Genomic DNA, 18,526 nt, shown 5'->3' on the forward strand with positions numbered 1-18,526 from the left:
CGTTACACGCAAGGATGCTTCGGAGGAATCCCAGGCAGGAGAGGACTCGTCAGAATTGCCAGTGACATGGCCTGCAGGACTATTGGCATTCCTGGGGAAGGAGGAAATTGACACTGAGGGAGTTGGTGGGGTGGTTTGCGTGAGCTTGGTTACAAGAGGAAGGGATTTACTGGTCAGTGGACTGCTTCCGCTGTCGCCCAAAGTTTTTGAACTTGTCACTGACTTATTATGAATGCGCTGCAGGTGACGTATAAGGGAGGATGTTCCGAGGTGGTTAACGTCCTTACCCCTACTTATTACAGCTTGACAAAGGCAACACACGGCTTGACAAATGTTGTCCGCATTTCTGTTGAAATACTTCCACACCGAAGAGCTGATTTTTTTGTTATTTTGACCAGGCATGTCAATGGCCATATTCCTCCCACGGACAACAGGTGTCTCCCCGGGTGCCTGACTTAAACAAACCACCTCACCATCAGAATCCTCCTTGTCAAGTTCCTCCCCAGCGCCAGCAACACCCATATCCTCCTCATCCTGGTGTACTTCAACACTGACATCTTCAATCTGACTATCAGGAACTGGACTGCGGGTGCTCCTTCCAGCACTTGCAGGGGGCGTGCAAATGGTGGAAGGCGCATGCTCTTCACGTCCAGTGTTGGGAAGGTCAGGCATCGCAACCGACACAATTGGACTCTCCTTGTGGATTTGGGATTTCGAAGAACGCACAGTTCTTTGCTGTGCTTTTGCCAGCTTGAGTCTTTTCATTTTTCTAGCGAGAGGCTGAGTGCTTCCATCCTCATGTGAAGCTGAACCACTAGCCATGAACATAGGCCAGAGCCTCAGCCGTTCCTTGCCACTCCGTGTGGTAAATGGCATATTGGCAAGTTTACGTTTCTCCTCCGACGATTTTATTTTAGATTTTTGAGTCCTTTTTTTACTGATATTTGGTGTTTTGGATTTTACATGCTCTGTACTATGACATTGGGCATCGGCCTTGGCAGACGACGTTGCTGGCATTTCATCGTCTCGGCCATGACTAGTGGCAGCAGCTTCAGCACGAGGTGGAAGTGGATCTTGATCTTTCCCTATTTTTGGAACCTCAACATTTTTGTTCTCCATATTTTAATAGGCACAACTAAAAGGCACCTCAGGTAAACAATGGAGATGGATGGATACTAGTATACTTATGGATGACGAGCGACTGCCGACACAGAGGTAGCTACAGCCGTGGACTACCGTACTGTGTCTGCTGCTAATATAGACTGGATGATAATGAGATAAAATTAAAATATATATATATATCACACTAGTACTGCAGCCGGACAGGTATATATTATGTAATGACGGACCTGCTGGACACTGTCTGTCAGCACTGCAGACTCCTAAAGTAAGCTACTAGTATCAAGAAGATAGAAAAAAAAAAAACCACGGGTAGGTGGTATACAATTATGGATGGACGAGCGACTGCCGACACAGAGGTAGCTACAGCCGTGGACTACCGTACTGTGTCTATTGCTAATATAGACTGGATGATAATGAGATAAAATTAAAATATATATATATATATCACACTAGTACTGCAGCCGGACAGGTATATATTATGTAATGACGGACCTGCTGGACACTGTCTGTCAGCACTGCAGACTCCTAAAGTAAGCTACTAGTATCAAGAAGATAGAAAAAAAAAAAAAACCACGGGTAGGTGGTTTACAATTATGGATGGACGAGCGACTGCCGACACAGAGGTAGCTACAGCCGTGGACTACCGTACTGTGTCTGCTGCTAATATAGACTGGATGATAATGAGATAAAATTAAAATATATATATATATCACACTAGTACTGCAGCCGGACAGGTATATATTATGTAATGACGGACCTGCTGGACACTGTCTGTCAGCACTGCAGACTCCTAAAGTAAGCTACTAGTATCAAGAATATAAAAAAAAAAAAAAAAACCACGGTTAGGTGGTATACAATTATGGATGGACGAGCGACTGCCGACACAGAGGTAGCTACAGCCGTGGACTACCGTACTGTGTCTGCTGCTAATATAGACTGGATGATAATGAGATAAAATTAAAATATATATATATATATATATATATCACACTAGTACTGCAGCCGGACAGGTATATATTATGTAATGACGGACCTGCTGGACACTGTCTGTCAGCACTGCAGACTCCTAAAGTAAGCTACTAGTATCAAGAAGATAGAAAAAAAAAAAACCACGGGTAGGTGGTATACAATTATGGATGGACGAGCGACTGCCGACACAGAGGTAGCTACAGCCGTGGACTACCGTACTGTGTCTGCTGCTAATATAGTCTGGATGATAATGAGATAAAATTAAAATATATATATATATATCACACTAGTACTGCAGCCGGACAGGTATATATTATGTAATGACAGACCTGCTGGACACTGTCTGCAGAATGCGTTTATAAAAACACCACACGACGAGTGTTTAACTTTTTCAGGCAGACAATCACAATATACTGGTGGTCAGCAGACAATCACAATACTGGTGGTCAGTGGTCACTGGTCAGTCACACTGGCAGTGGCACTCTGGCAGCAAAAGTGTGCACTGTAATTAAATGTACTCCTGCTATAACTGCTCCCCAGTCTCCCCCACAATTAAGCTGTGTGAGCAGTGAGCACTCAGCAGTCAGATAATGATATACAGTATATGATGCAGCACACTGGGCTGAGCACAGATATGGTATGTGTGACTGTGTCACACTGTGTATCGTTTTTTTTCAGGCAGAGAACGGATTAATTAAACTGGTGGCACTGGTCACTGGTCACACTATCAGCAGCAAGTAGTACTCCTCCTATATGCGCCCCAAAATTTGTGTCTCTCTCTAGTACTCTAGTCACTCTAAACGGAGAGGACGCCAGCCACGTCCTCTCCCTATCAATCTCAATGCACGTGTGAAAATGGCGGCGACGCGCGGCTCCTTATATAGAATCCGAGTCTCGCGATAGAATCCGAGCCTCGCGAGAATCCGACAGCGGGATGATGACGTTCGGGCGCGCTCGGGTTAACCGAGCAAGGCGGGAAGATCCGAGTCGCTCGGACCCGTGTAAAAAAACCTGAAGTTCGGGCGGGTTCGGATTCCGAGGAACCGAACCCGCTCATCTCTATTTACATCCTCCCTTTTTCAACTTAAAGAACAATGCACAGATGACAGGCGGCCTTATTCAGGTCCCGACGCAGCTACAGCCAATGTTCGGTACTTGGCGTATGCACCGGACCTATAATGCACAGTACGGGTCTGCGAGCATATCTAGCACGATGACGTCCAGGTCATCACCAACATCAGGGACACCTGAGTCCAGGAGGTCCAGGAGGTGAACATGTTATCTGGCGATATGGAGGTCCTTTCTACATATCCACACCACATCCAGATGGTACCTTTGGAGCTTGAAAGTTGAGTTCATGCTGAGACATTATGCCGGGATTTGCAAGGAATATTGATCAGGGGTTGGTGGTCTGTCTCACCAGCTCTGGACGCTCATAGATGAACTTGTGAAACTTTTGACAAGCAAACACTAGGGCTAGACGTTCCTTTTTTGAGCGTAAGGGCCCCGGAAGCAAAACCGATGGGTTTATTACGCTGCAGTCAGACGGCACCAAGACCAGGCTGTGAGGTATCAGCTGAGATCACAACAGGAACATGTACATTAAAAAAAATTGTCCCACCAGGCTGGAAGTGAGGATAGCCTTGAGGCGGGAAATAGCAGCGGCATAATAGTCTGTCCAACCATCGCCATTCAATACCGTGGTGCAAAATCTGGCAGAGCGGAGCTATGACCTCACTGTGGTGTGGCAGAAATTGTGAACAGTATTTGGTCATACCCAAAAAGCTCTGCAGACTCAACTTATCTGTGGGGCTAGGCATTTGTTGAATAACCTGTGTCTTGACAGGATCCAGGTTAACGCCTTCTGAAATTGGGAGATGGCCAACATGCGGGAACTCAGTGACTCTGAAACGACACGTATTCGGAGGACCTTGCGGAGCACATAACACGTTCTTCCATGGTGCACCTCCAGAGGGGTATGTGATCCATAATGAGGCTTGAAAGATGATAAATATGCATTCTGACGAATTACTTATATACTGTATATTCTCAATATGTACTGTGGTGGTCATTCCGAGTTGTTTGCTCGCTAGCAGTTTTTTGCAGCCGTGCAAACGCTATGCCTCCTCCCACTTGGAGTGTATTTTAGCTTAGCAGAGGTGCGAACGAAAGGATCGCAGAGCGGCGGCAAACTTTTTTTGTGCAGTTTTAGAGTAGCTCAACAGCTACTCAGCGCTTGTGATCCCTTCAGACTGTTCAATTCCTGTTCTGACGTCACGAACACGCCCTGCGTTCGCCCAGCCACGCCTGCGTTTTTCCTTGCACGCCTGCATTTTTCCAAACACTCCCTGAAAACGGTCAGTTGACACCCAGAAACGCCCACTTCCTGTCAATCACTCTGCGGCCAGCAGTGCGACTGAAAAGCTTCGCTAGACCTTGTGTGAACCTGCATCGTTCGTTGCAGTTGTACGACGCGCGTGCGCAGTGCGCCACATACGCATGCGCAGAAGTGCCTGTTTTTGCCTCATCGCTGTGCAGCGAACGAATGCAGCTAGCGACCAATTCGGAATGACCCCCTATATATGTACCATATGTGTGTGTGTGTGTGTGTATGTGTGTGTGTGTTGCAAATAATTGCTAAAACAGTAACCGCACATCATCAGTAAGTAGGCAGCGAATAGGCATGTACTGTAACGGTATTATGTTTCTATTGTATTAGTAACACATCGCTACTTCAATCCACACTTACCGTAATCCTACATTGCTTGTTGCAGTGTACTCAGGCAGCAATGTGGTGTTAGGTTTCCTCCGGCCACAGAAACCTGATATGCTGCTATAACGCAGGTAATGTAATGCGGATCTCACGGCTCAGAGCCAGCTCACCTGCTCTGTGCAATAATCTGTGTGGTTTCATAGCAACGTCAGAGGAAGATAAACAGCCCTGCTCTCTGCAAGCCATTCCTCCCTGATGCCCCCGGCCACCCACATCAGCCCGGAATAGGTAGGAGAATATGACAGTGCCGTGCAGCAAATCTGCAGTTACCAGGCCGGTACTTGTCTGTAATACTAATGGTGCACTTTAATGTTGTGAATATGTTTTGGTGTGTCCGTGTTTTCACACTTGCATATTTATTTTGTGCCGTCCGTTCGCCCCGTGGGCCTGACGCAGAGGCGGACGCAATGCAGAAACTTGCGGATATGAGCGATATTGTGTTTGCAGTGCGCATGCGCCACAGTCGCACACGGCGAGTGATTACAGGTGGTGGCCGCAGTGAGGATCTGGAATGATTGACAGTCAGTGTGCATTTGTGGGAGGTAACGGTGGGGCTCGTTAAACGCGGGCGTGTTGTGAGCGTTTTCTGGGCGTGCCCCAGCATGCTACTGCGTCTTCATTTGCAGTTGGGCTGGCAGTGAGTGTCTCTATACAAATCCCAGCGGTGGTGGCATTAGCATATGGGATCGCAGTCGCAATGGGATTTGTGTCCCCCTCTGTGCCAGCCCGGTGTCAAAATGATAGAGAGATAACACGCTCGGGATCCCAGCACCAGCATATCGGCGCCAGGATACCTTGCCACGCTACTGGCACGGTGGTTCACTACGTGTGCCACGCTATTTACACTCCCTCCAGGGGTGTCGTGGACACCCCAAGAGGGAGAATAGTTGTTGTATCCTGGTAGTCGGGATCCCAGCGCCAGTATGCAAAGCGCCGGGATCCTAACAGTCAGGATATCGAGTGCCTTCCATCTATCTCATATCTATCTATCTATCTATCTATCTATCTATCTATCTATCTATCTATCTCATATCTATCTATCTATCTCATATCTATCTATCTATCTATCTATCTATCTATCTATCTATCTATCTATCTATCTATCTATCTATCTATCATCTATCTATCTCATATCTATCATCTATCTATCTATCTATCTATCTATCTATCTATCTATCTATCTATCTCATATCTATCATCTATCTATCTATCTATCTATCTATCTATCTATCTCATATCTATCATCTATCTATCTATCTATCTATCTATCTCATATCTATCATCTATCTATCTCATAGCTATCATCTATCTATCTATCTCATATCTATCATCTATCTATCTATCTCATATATATCTCATATCTATCATCTATCTATCTCATATCTATCATCTATCTATCTATCTATCTATCTATCTATCTATCTATCTATCTATCTCATATCTATCTATCTCATATCTATCATCTATCTATCTATCTCATATCTATCATCTATCTATCTATCTCATATCTATCATCTATCTATCTATCTCATAGCTATCATCTATCTATCTATCTATCTATCTATCTATCTCATATCTATCATCTATCTATCTATCTATCTATCTATCTATCTATCTATCTATCTATCTATCTATCTCATATCTATCATCTATCTATCTATCTATCTATCTATCTATCTATCTATCTATCTATCTATCTCATATCTATCATCTATCTATCTATCTATCTCATATCTATCATCTATCTATCTATCTATCTATCTCATATCTATCATCTATCTATCTATCTCTCTCATATCTATCATCTATCTATCTATATCATATCTATCATCTATCTATCTATCATCTATCTATCTATCATCTATCTATCTCATATCTATCATCTATCTATCTATCTCATATCTATCATATATCTATCTATCTATCTCATATCTATCATCTATCTATCTATCTATCTATCTATCTATCTATCTATCTATCTATCTATCTATCTATCTATCTATCTCATATCTATCATCTATCTATCTCATATCTATCATCTATCCATCTATCTATCTATCTATCTATCTATCTCATATCTATCATCTATCTATCTCATATCTATCATCTATCTATCTACTATCTGTATATCTATCTATCTACTATCTGTATATCTATCTACTATCTGTATATCTATCTATCTACTATCTGTATATCTATCTATCATCTATTTATCTATCTCATATCTATAATCTATCTATCTACTATCTATCTATCTCATATCTATCTATCATCTATCTATTTATCTATCTATCTATCTCATATCTATAATCTATCTATCTATCTATCTATCTATCTATCTATCTATCTGTATATCTATCTATCTATCTATCTATCTATCTATCTATCTATCTATCTATCTCTCTATCTATCTATCTACTATCTATCTCATATCTATCATCTATCTATCTATCTATCTCATATCTATCATCTATCTATCTATCTCATATCTATCATCTATCTATCTATCTCATATCTATCATCTATCTATCTCATATCTATCATCTATCTATCTATCTATCTATCTATCTATCTATCTATCTATCTATCTATCTCATATCTATCATCTATCTATCTATCTATCTCATATCTATCATCTATCTATCTATCTATCTATCTATCTATCTATCTATCTATCTATCTATCTATCTATCTATCATCTATCTATCTCATATCTATCATCTATCTATCTATCTATCTATCTATCTATCTCATATCTATCATCTATCTATCTATCTATCTATCTATCTATCTATCTATCTCATATCTATCATCTATCTATCTATCTATCTATCTCATATCTATCATCTATCTATCTCATATCTATCATCTATCCATCTATCTCATATCTATCATCTATCTATCTATCTCATATCTATCATCTATCTATCTACTATCTGTATATCTATCTATCTACTATCTGTATATCTATCTACTATCTGTATATCTATCTATCTACTATCTGTATATCTATCTATCATCTATTTATCTACCTCATATCTATAATCTATCTATCTACTAGCTATCTATCTCATATCTATCTATCATCTATCTATTTATCTATCTATCAATCTCATATCTATAATCTATCTATCTATCTCATATCTATAATCTATCTATCTATCTATCTACTATCTGTATATCTATCTATCTATCATCTATTTATCTCTCTATCTATCTATCTATCTATCTATCTATCTAGCTATCTATCTATCTATCTCATATCTATAATCTATCTATCTACTATCTATCTATCTCATATCTATCGATCGATCGATCTATCTATCTATCATCTATCTATCATCTATCTATTTCAGAGCCGGCCTTAGGCATAGGCAAACCAGACAAATGCCTAGGGCATTTGGTATGCTTAGGGGCACCAGCAGCTTCTGCTGATTAAAATGATATGCGGCATGCCTATATTCTGTGTGTGACTGCGGCTGTATCTGCATACGAAATGCTACGTTGCAGTGTATTCCTGGAAATCACTGTAATGTAGCATTTCATATACAGATACAGCCGCAGTCACACACAGAATATAGGCATGCCGCATATAATTTTAATCAGCAGAAGCTGCTTGTGCGTCCTAGCCATATAGTAATGCAAATAAGATGCATTTTCATAAACAAAAGGCGCCGACGTTAGCAGAGCTGCCAGCTGACTCATGCCAGGCAATTCCTGCAGAACTAGCGGCGGTGCTAGGGGGCGCCAGCCAAAATCTTGCCTAGGGCATCATATTGGTTAGGGGCGGCTCTGATCTATCTATCTATCTATCTATCTATCTATCTATCTATCTATCTATCTCTCTATCTATCATCTATTTATCTATCTCTCTATCTATCATCTATCTGTATATCTATCTGTCTGTCTGTCTATCTATCCAGTGGCGTAAGTACATCCCACTCGCCCCCGGAGGCATGATAAATGTTGGTGCCCCCCTACATATACACACACATACCATACGTAGCTATCCAGCACTCAGGGTGAACATTAGCAGCGTGCTCAGGTACCTTTCCTAATAGTAATATAGATACACATAGAAAGTGGATGCACACCAAGTCAGTCATTACAATATAACAGACACCAGAATACCTTTATAGGACACCTACAGTGCTCAATCACCCACCAGCAGGTCTCCATGGAGATGATTTGGCGCAGCGGTGTGCCGATATAATTAGTGGTCACTCTAGGATTTTTCATTTGGGAGGGCACATTTTTAAGTTAGAAGGGCAAACTTAGGTACATACTATAATACTTGGTGCTCCCATTCCTATAGGCCAAAGCATGGACAGTGCGCGCCTAAGGCACGCAGCAAAAACTTAAGGGCGTTGTTTCTTGGGGAAGGGGCGTGGCCACATAATAATGGCAATTCACATTACACCACACAGTAGTGCACCTAATACACATTGCACCAGGTTAAACCTCCTATACACACTGCGACAGGTAGAGCATGTTATACATATTGCACCATGTAGAGAGCACTGAGGCACACTGCACCAGGTAGAGAGCACTGAGACACATTGCACCAGGTAGAGAGCACTGAGACACATTGCACCAGGTAGAGAGCACTGAGACACACTGCACCAGGTAGAGAGCACTGAGACACATTGCACCAGGTAGAGAGCACTGAGACACACTGCACCAGGTAGAGAGCACTGAAACACACTGCACCAGGTAGAGAGCACTGAGACACATTGCACCAGGTAGAGAGCACTGAAACACATTGCACCAGGTAGAGAGCACTGAGACACATTGCACCAGGTAGTGAGCACTGAGACACATTGTACCAGGTAGAGAGCACTGAGACATGTTGCACCAGGTAGAGCACTGAGACACGTTGCACCAGGTAGAGAGCACTGAGACACACTGCACCAGGTAGAGAGCACTGAGACACATTGCACCAGGTAGAGAGCACTGAGACACATTGCACCAGGTAGAGAGCACTGAGACACATTGCACCAGGTAGAGAGCACAGACACATTGCATCAGGTAGAGAGCACTGAAACACACTGCACCAGGTAGAGAGCACTGAGGCACATTGCACCAGGTAGAGAGCACTGAGACACAATGCACCAGGTAGAGAGCACTGAGACACACTGCACCAGGTAGAGAGCACTGAGACACACTGCACCAGGTAGAGAGCACTGAGACACACTGCACCAGGTAGAGAGCACTGAGACACATTGCACCAGGTAGTGAGCACTGAGACACATTGTACCAGGTAGAGAGCACTGAGACACATTGCACCAGGTAGAGAGCACTGAGACACATTGCACCAGGTAGAGAGCACTGAGACACATTGCACCAGGTAGAGAGCACTGAGACACACTGCACCAGGTAGAGAGCACTGAGACACAATGCACCAAGTAGTGAGCACTGAGACACATTGTACCAGGTACAGAGCACTGAGACACATTGCACCAGGTAGAGAGCACTGAGACACATTGCACCAGGTAGAGAGCACTGAGACACATTGCACCAGGTAGAGAGCACTGAGACACATTGCACCAGGTAGAGAGCACTGAGACACATTGCACCAGGTAGAGAGCAGTGAGACACATTGTCACAACTGAGGGCTGGTGCTGACCAGGGGGAAGCCTCAGTCGTAGGGGCTGAGGTATATGTGTACCTGGGAGGCAGTACATGGTTCTTGGACATGCAGGGAACCTTTAGAACGAATGCCCGAAGGCGTGACCAAGACAACAAAGGAAAGTTCAAAGGTTTTATTAAACACAGTTCAGAGGAATAATGATGACTTGGTACTGGTAATAGGAAACACAGTTCAGAGGAATACTGATGATAGAAAACCGATGGTGACTTGGGATCGATGGCGGAACACCGATGGTGACTTGGGATCGATGGCGGAACACCGATGGTGACTTGGGATCGATGGCGACTTGGGATCGATGGCGGAACACCGATGGTGACTTGGGATCGATGGCAGAACACCGATGGTGACTTGGGATCGATGGCGGAACACCGATGGTTACTGGCATGGCAGAGCACCGCTGGAAACTGGAAGCCGGTGTCAGGTAACTGCCAGTCACAAGGTGCAATGATAAGACACTGCAGAGTCAGGCTGTACTGCAGAGAAAGTCCACGGGAGGACTGCACACTGGAATCACTGAAGACAATTGAAGCACTGACATCTTTCCACCCCAGGAACAAGATATTTATACCAGCTGGGAAACAGGGATTGGCTGGCTGATTAACCAGAGACCAGAGTGCAGCTGCTGGGTAATCAGGCTGAGAGCAGAGTGCAGCTGATAGGCTGAAAGGTAACATGTGATTAGGAAAACATGGCTGCGCCCATGTTAGCTTTTGGAGGGAAAGATTGTTTGTAACTTGCATGTGAAACTTAACCCTGATGCTGCCAGAATCACAGTAACGAGATTAGAGACAATGAGATGCAGCGTGCTGCACACAGACAGTGCAGATGGAATCCAGGCTTGGAACACTGGGACAGTCTCAGAAGGCATTTGGAAGGTAAATACTGATAGGGAATTACCTGGATCGTGACAGCACCCCCTCCTTTAGGAGTGGCCCCAGGACACTTCTTATAAGTTCTTTACCTGAACAAACGGAAGGATCTAGATTGAATCCTGATGAACTTAAACTGGCTGGAACCAGAGGAGACTGTACCGGACGTATGGACGAGACCAGATTGAGCCCAGACAAACTTGAACTGGTTGAGACTGGCGGAGACTTTAGACTGACGGATAGGACAGGATTAAATTTGAAGGTTCTAAAATCGTCTGGAACCGAAGGAGGCTGATCCGGACAGACGGATGGGACCGGATTGGGTCCGGAAAAGCTTGAACCGGCTGGGACCGGAGGAGTCTTCGGATTGACAGTTGAATCAGCTGGAACTGAAGGAGTCTCTGGACCTACGGATGGAACCGGATTGGGTCCAGAGATATTGGAATCGGCTGGAACCGAAGGAGTCTTTGGACCTACGGATGGCACCGGATTGGGTCCAGAGATATCGGAATCGGCTGGAACCGAAGGAATCTTCAGACAGACGGATGGAACCGGATTGAGTCTGGAGACAGTTGAATCAGCTGGAACTGAAGAAGAAGTCAGAATCCGGCTAGAACCGGAATGAGTGGTATCCGTGTGTTCAGTTAGACCATCCTGGACCTGGTCCATGCTGGATGCCAACAGGGTGGTGCTCTCTGAAGACGGCAAACAGGAGTTCATAACTGCATCTGTAGCACAAAAATTTCCATCTGGGAACTTGGCTCTGGATACTTCCCTTGGGGCTGAAATTTCGGTGACCCCTCCTGGGGTTGACGAATCAGACACCTCTCTCAGGGTTGTTTTCTCCAGCACCCCTCCTGGGGCTGACAGATCAGAAACTCCTTTTTGAGAAGACTCATATGCCCCTACTAGAGCTTGAACATTGGATACCCCTCCTGGGGTTGCAGAAACGAACGCCCCTTCTTGGGCTGTAGACACAGACGTCCCTTCTTGGGCTGTAGACACAGACGCCCCTTCTTGGGCTGAGGAAAGTTCGGACACTAGGATCTGGTACTGTACCAGATATTTACCGACTGTTTGTGTCCCCTGACGTAGCCAGAGGATATCAGAGGAGGCTGAGGTCACACGACCTGGTTCATCAAAGATGCACCTGAAGGTTGCCACGAAGTCTGCATATGAAGAGAGCAGGGCATCCGACTTCTCCCATAGAGGTGATGCCCAATCGAGGGCGGAGCCACTGAGGAGGGAGATGATGTAAGCAACCTTTGTGCGGTCAGTTGGGAAACTGCCAGGCTGTAACTCGAAATATATCTCACACTGATTTAGGAAACCCCGACAGGCTTTTGGGGAACCATCAAACTTGGCAGGTGTCTGTAAATGGAGACAAGGAGCAGAAACGGGAATGGTGGGTGGGGATACCACCAAAGGTACTGCAGTCGGCACACTGGACGCCACTGAACCACGGAGGGTTACTTGTATTCCATCCAGCCGAGAGGAGAGGTCCTGGAGACAGCGAATCACATGGCCCCATGTAGCCCCCTGACGTTCAAGGCAGGCTGCAAGTTCTTGCATCAGCCTGGTCGCTTGGACCTGGTCTCCGACCGGATCCATTAGGTCAGTGCTTACTGTCACAACTGAGGGCTGGTGCTGACCAGGGGGAAGCCTCAGTCGTAGGGGCTGAGGTATATGTGTACCTGGGAGGCAGTACAGGGTTCTTGGACATGCAGGAAACCTTTAGAACGAATGCCTGAAGGCATGACCAAGACAACAAAGGAAAGTTCAAAGGTTTTATTAAACACAGTTCAGAGGAATACTGATGACTTGGTACTGGTAATAGGAAACACAGTTCAGAGGAATACTGATGATAGAAAACCGATGGTGACTTGGGATCGATGGCGACTTGGGATCGATGGCGGAACACCGATGGTGACTTGGGATCGCCGGCGACTTGGGATCGATGGCGGAACACCGATGGTGCTTGGGATTGATGGCGGAACACCGATGGTGACTTGAGATCGATGGCGGAACACCGATGGTGACTTGGGATCGATGGCGGAACACCGATGGTTACTGGCAGGGCAGAGCAGAGCACCGCTGGAAGCTGGAAGCCGGTGTCGGGTAACTGCCAGTCACAGGGTGCAATGTTGAGACACTGCAGAGTCAGGCTGTACTGCAGAGAAAGTCCACGGGAGGACTGCACACTGGAATCACTGAAGACAATTGAAGCACTGACATCTTTCCACCCCAGGAACAAGATATTTCTACCAGCTGGGAAACAGGGATTGGCTGGCTGATTAACCAGAGACCAGAGTGCAGCTGCTGGGTAATCAGGCTGAGAGCAGAGTGCAGCTGATAGGCTGAAAGGTAACATGTGATTAGGAAAACATGGCTGCGCCCATGTTAGCTTTTGGAGGGAAAGATTGTTTGTAACTTGCATGTGAGCTTTAACCATGAAGCTGCCAGAATCACAGTAACGAGATTAGAGACAATGAGATGCAGCGTGCTGCACACAGACAGTGCAGATGGAATCCAGGCTTGGACCACTGGGACAGTCTCAGGAGGCATTTGGAAGGTAAATACTGATAGGGAATTACCTGGATCGTGACACACATTGCACCAGGTAGAGAGCACTGAGACACATTGCACCAGGTAGAGAGCACTGAGACACATTGCACCAGGTAGAGAGCACTGAGACACATTGCACCAGGTAGTGAGCACTGAGACACATTGCACCAGGTAGAGAGCACTGAGACACATTGCACCAGGTAGAGAGCACTGAGACACATTGCACCAGGTAGAGAGCACTGAGGCACATTGCACCAGGTAGAGAGCACTGAGGCACATTGCACCAGGTAGAGAGCACTGAGACACACTGCACCAGGTAGAGAGCACTAAGACACACTGCACCAGGTAGAGAGCACTGAGACACATTGCACCAGGTACAGAGCACTGAGGCACACTGCACCAGGTAGAGAGCACTGAGAAACATTGCACCAGGTAGAGAGCACTGAGGCACACTGCACAAGGTAGAGAGGACTGAGGCACACTGCACCAGGTAGAGAGCACTGAGACACATTGCACCAGGTAGAGAGCACTGAGACACACTGCACCAGGGAGAGAGCACTGAGACACACTGCACCAGGTAGAGAGCACTGAGACACATTGCACCAGGTAGAGAGCACTGAGACACATTGCACCAGGCAGAGAGCACTGAGACACATTGCACCAGGTAGAGAGCACTGAGATTGAAGTTTACAGCTGCAAGGTACTTACAAGGTAAATTTAGCCCAGGACACAGGGGTGGAGCGCTGATCACCGCCACACATGTGGAGCTGTTATGAGCCACGGCTGTGGCTCATTCCTGTTTTGCATTTTTGTTCTGTATTTTATGTTATGCTTCTGTTTGTGTACCCCGTGGGTGTCATGGGGTGCTCGGAGCTCACCCTTAAGGAGGGGATACTGTTATGAACCACAGGTAGTGGTTCATTCCTATTTTATGTTTATAGAGTTGTCTTGCATGCCAGGATTTCCCGTTGCTCTGTTTTAGAATACTCTTGTCTGCTGCCGCTGGTGGGTCTGTGCAATTGCAGCTTGTTCCCATGTGTTCAGCCTCATCTGGCTGCTAATTGCATCTTGTCAGCTTGGAGTCATGCAACAGGCCAGCTGCACGAGATAATTAATTAGGCCTCTCTGTTATATGCTGGCTCAGTGCAGTTCGCAGATGCTGGTGATATTTCTAAGTTTCCAGTCTGCTTGAGTTCTGATCCCGTGTCCTGCCGTTAAGTGTTCCTGCCAGTTCCTGAACTCCTGTGTCAGTCCCTGTGTCGATTCCTGCGTCTGATCCCGTGTCCTGCCGTTAAGTGTTCCTGTCTGTTTGCCAGTTTTCGTACCGGTTCCGTGAGTAGCGGCTCTGCCGCGTCCGTCGGCCTAGGCCGCTGTATTCTGTTATTATTCCTGTCACTGGTGTTTTGCAGAGGGTTCTGCTTATGCTGTCACCGCCGGCACACAAAGGTATGGTGTCGGCATGTGGTCAGCATTTCCTTTGTTGTTCTTTTCCTTTGGCGGCAAGCCGCACATACATTTAGTTTTAGGCTAGTTAGTAGCCCCTGGCTTTGGTTGTTTCAGATTAGAGGGCCCCTTGTTATCACCCTGCCTCGGATTTCCCTTTGTCTCTCATTAAGACCGGGGGGCATCGGAGTTGGGCAGACATAATCCGCCCTTCAAACGCGGCTGCCATGGGCTCAAGCAACCATAGTCTCGCAGGGGATTTCTGACAGCACGGGTGAGACAACGGAGTTAGGGCGCCAGGGGCTATTCCCTTTCCATTCCCCTTTCCCAGCATTACGTCCTGGTGCTCTGGACTCACTTCATAAACATCTCCCTTGTTCTGAGCACCAGGAACCTAACATTATCACCAGCCATACCACAAAAAAGAAATAAAACTTTTTTTTTTTCTTTTTTGGCCCAGTCCGGTGTTTAGAGATCCAGTCCGATGTTTAGAGATCCAGTCTGGTGTTTAGAGATCCAGTCCGGTGTTTAGAGATCCAGTCCGGTGTTTAGAAAAAGAAAAAAAAAAGGGAAATTCTAGTCTTGCCTTGTCTAGTCTTGCCTTGTCTAGTCTTGCCTTGTCTAGTTTTAAATCCTCAACTATGCAAGCCCTGCAGGCATCTATCTCAGCCCTGAACTCTGCTGTCAGTGCTCTGAAACCTGAGCGACTAGAAGTTTTGCGGCAATCTTTAAAGCAACTGCAAAACCTTCTGACTAAAATCTTGCTCATCTTGCCAGAAGTCGTTGAGAGTACATCTATCTCTAAAGAGACTCTTGTTCACAGTATGGTGACAAGAGAATCCTCTGGTTTAATTGAAGAGAAAAGGTTTAAAAGTTTTCTGCGGCCCAGGCTCTCAGAAGAGGAGCGTCTGCGTCGCAGAAACTTAAACCTGTGCCTATATTGTGGGGGTTTAGGCCACTATCTGCAGACCTGTGAGTTGCGCAAGCCAAAGTGTGCTGACGAGTCTTGCCCTCTGGCCAAGTTGAGTCAGGATACAAGACCTACTCCTGTCTCTACTGTGGCAGAGGTGCTTGTCACACAACCCACACTAAAAAGCTCTCTGTCCTATAATTGGGGTCCTTGGGCAAGGGAGCCCCATTATAGATTCAGGAATCAAAAGAGAATGTTTCTCTCCTCTCTTGAGGTTCCTGTGGAAGCGGAGTTGCAAGCCCCTGGAGTGGTGCCCGATGCCCAGGTTCCTGGAGTGGTGCCCGATGCCCAGGTTCCTGGAGTGGTGCCCGATGCCCAGGTTCCTGGAGTGGTGCCCGATGCCCAGGGTCCTGGAGTGGTGCCTGATGCCCAGGGTCCTGGAGTGGTGCCCGATGCCCAGGGTCCTGGAGTGGTGCCCGATGCCCAGGGTCCTGGAGTGGTGCCCGATGCCCAGGGTCCTGGAGTGGTGCCCGTAGCCCAGGATCTTGGTGCGGTGCCCGATGCCCAGAGTGCTGGTGCGGTACCCGATGCCCAGAGTGCTGGAGCGGTACCCGATGCCCAGAGTGCTGGAGCGGTACCCGATGCCCAGAGTGCTGGTGCGGTACCCGATGCCCAGAGTGCTGGTGCGGTACCCGATGCCCAGAGTGCTGGTGCGGTACCCGATGCCCAGAGTGCTGGAGCGGTACCCGATGCCCAGAGTGCTGGAGCGGTACCCGATGCCCAGAGTGCTGGAGCGGTACCCGATGCCCAGAGTGCTGGAGCGGTACCCGATGCCCAAGCTTATAGAGGGACATCAAATATTGTAGCTCAGGTTTCCATACCAGAAGGGGTCTCAGAAGCTGTTACCCCAGGTAGGGACTTGAAGAGCGTAACCCCAGAAAGGTTACCTAAAACCATTGTGCTAGAAGAGAACTCGAGAAGCAAACCCCCAGAAGGGATATTTGAAGTAATATCCCCAAGTGGGGTCTCGAGAGACACAGCCTCTAAGAAGGGTCTAGAGGTCGCTTCCCCAGAAAAGAACTTAAGAGGCGTAGCATTAGTGGAGGTGCTGAAGGTTATAGCTTCAGCAAAAGTCCCGGAAGTCATAGTCCCGGGAGAAGTTTCGATAATTATCGACTCAGAGAGGGAGGCCGATGGCTCGGTCCCAGTAAAAGAATCTGAGGCCACTGCCCCAGCGGGGTTCCCGGAGGCCACTGCCCCAGCGGGGTTCCCGGAGGCCACTGCCCCAGCGGGGTTCCCGGAGGCCACTGCCCCAGCGGGGTTCCCGGAGGCCACTGCCCCGGGTGGGGTTCAGAAAGTCACTGCCCCGGGTGGGGTTCAGAAAGTCACTGCCCCGGGTGGGGTTCAGAAAGTCACTGCCCCGGGTGGGGTTCAGAGAGTCTCAGCCTCAAGTAAGGTCAATAGTGACCAGGTACTAGCAAAGCACTCCAGTCAGTCAGATGGGAAGGAAACAGATCCTGACTCTGATATCTCAACATCCATAATCTTTGATGGGGACTTAGCCCAATTTCTGGCGCTTTACAAACACTATTACATTATTATGTTGTCTAGACCATTTCTGGGCATCACTCCAGAGAACCTTGTGCTCTATCTGATTTATTCTTTTAGAGGAGAGCCTTTTGAGTGGGCGACCAGCTTAATGAAAGCTGAAGATCCCATTCTTCAGGATCCCCCAGCATTCAATGATGCAATTATTAAAAGATATGGTTCCAAAGAAACTGGTTCAGGTTCCTCTAGGTCAGCCGTCTTGTCTGCTGAGAGTCCACCAAATACTGTAAACTCAGCACAAGAGTCTCAGCCCGTTGTTTTGACTGCAGGATGTGCTTTTCTGACTTCTTCTTCTAATAATAGTACTTTGCCTGAAAGCTCAGTTCCCAAGGGTAAGAAACCCATCTCTGATTTGAATGCAGCCTTGCTGGGTGGTACCATCAGTTCAGACAATGTTTGGGGAATTACTTTGGTCAGACCTAAAGAGCTTTGTAAAAAGAAGAAGAAAAATAAATAATTTTTGACTCTTGCCTTGATAAAAAAAAAAAAAGGATTTTTTTTCCTTGTCTTGGGTCCAGTGGCCACCATCAAGGGGAGGGCACTGTTGCAAGTTGTTGCTACAGCTTGTTTTTGTTTTCTTGTCTGTTAGACCAGTGTGTCAGGTTTTGTTTTTTTTT

The 18,526-nt window shown here is 46.5% G+C and overlaps 1 protein-coding gene across 2 annotated transcripts in view; it reads left to right on the forward strand.

Moving 5' to 3' along the window:
- Positions 1–18,526, forward strand: part of C7H2orf80 (chromosome 7 C2orf80 homolog) — a 175,278-nt gene that overhangs the window by 97,719 nt on the left and 59,033 nt on the right. Inside the window, exon 1 of one of the 2 annotated variants that reach the window (XM_063932717.1) lies at positions 4,987–5,092. The exons of the other annotated variant lie outside the window; for it this stretch is intronic. The gene's annotated coding sequence lies outside the window, so the exon portion shown is untranslated. Of the gene's footprint in view, positions 1–4,986; positions 5,093–18,526 lie in introns of those variants that run through there. 2 annotated transcript variants of the gene reach the window in all.

The sequence above is a fragment of the Pseudophryne corroboree genome, chromosome 7, assembly GCF_028390025.1.
Source record: "Pseudophryne corroboree isolate aPseCor3 chromosome 7, aPseCor3.hap2, whole genome shotgun sequence".
In the NCBI taxonomy this organism is placed as follows: Eukaryota; Metazoa; Chordata; class Amphibia; order Anura; family Myobatrachidae; genus Pseudophryne; species Pseudophryne corroboree.